General features: G+C 39.0%; 1 non-coding gene across 1 annotated transcript; it reads left to right on the top strand.

The window, feature by feature from the left end:
• The first annotated feature begins 328 nt into the window (after positions 1 to 328).
• On the top strand, positions 329 to 402 carry trnai-aau (transfer RNA isoleucine (anticodon AAU)). The gene has a single exon. It is a non-coding gene; the product is annotated as a tRNA-Ile (tRNA).
• The last annotated feature ends 475 nt before the right edge of the window (positions 403 to 877 follow it).

The raw sequence follows: 877 nt of genomic DNA, 5'->3' as shown, positions 1-877 counted from the left end.
CAAATAATCATCATTCATGCATACTTGTGAGGAATCTGATCAAAATGCTTTAATAGAATCAGTTCAGGTTAAGTTCTTCCCATAGACAACCACTGTAGCATTGATCAATTCCGCAATAAATATATAATTAATCAAACTGCATCATATCAGATCAAAGTGGACCAGATCCCATTTTAAAGGGATAGTCAACTAAAATATGTAATTTCTCATTAAAACATTTGTTTTAGTTATTGTTGGTGTAAAAAACAACATGAAACTGTGAGAATCATTTCTCTGCTGAGAAATGCAGATCAGATGATTTCTCTGTTTTGCTGTGGATTAACTTTGTGGCCGGTTAGCTCAGCTGGTTAGAGCGTGGTGCTAATAACGCCAAGGTCGCGGGTTCGATCCCCGTACTGGCCATCAACGTTTCCTTAAAAATGCTCTCTTATCTTAAAAATAATTTCCACACATCAGAGTGGGAAATCCAATCAAAGAAGTCGACCTCAACACGCCGCTTTGCCTCTCTCTCTCTCTCTCCACTGCAGCAGCTCAAAGCTCTGTTATAGAACGCATAGTTCTGGTCTTTGATGATGAGTAGTATTACTGCGCCAAACAAATTGTTTCAAAATGTCAGATTTTGTTGTTAATTTTGATTAACTGGGTGGGCTAGGCCTTGATGAGTGGTTGAAAGACAGGATGGAGGAAGATAAAAAAGAGGAGACGCTGAAATTAATGAGAGAGACACTGAAGAGCTGGTCGAACACCCCTGTACCAGCAAAGAAGAGGGCTAACATAATTGAACACTACTTCAACAATTGCACAATTAATGGCCATATCCAGATAAATGTTAATAATCACCCCAATCTTTAAGCATGCTTTCCACTGTGTCGGTGTG

The sequence above is a fragment of the Centroberyx affinis genome, unplaced genomic scaffold (genome assembly GCF_046629955.1).
Source record: "Centroberyx affinis isolate AG114_WGS23_722 - 3 ecotype Tasmania unplaced genomic scaffold, CSIRO-AGI_Caff_v1 ptg001064l_1, whole genome shotgun sequence".
In the NCBI taxonomy this organism is placed as follows: Eukaryota; Metazoa; Chordata; class Actinopteri; order Beryciformes; family Berycidae; genus Centroberyx; species Centroberyx affinis.
The sequence above is the reverse complement of the archived record's forward strand: the minus strand, read 5'-3'. Positions and strand labels throughout refer to the sequence as shown.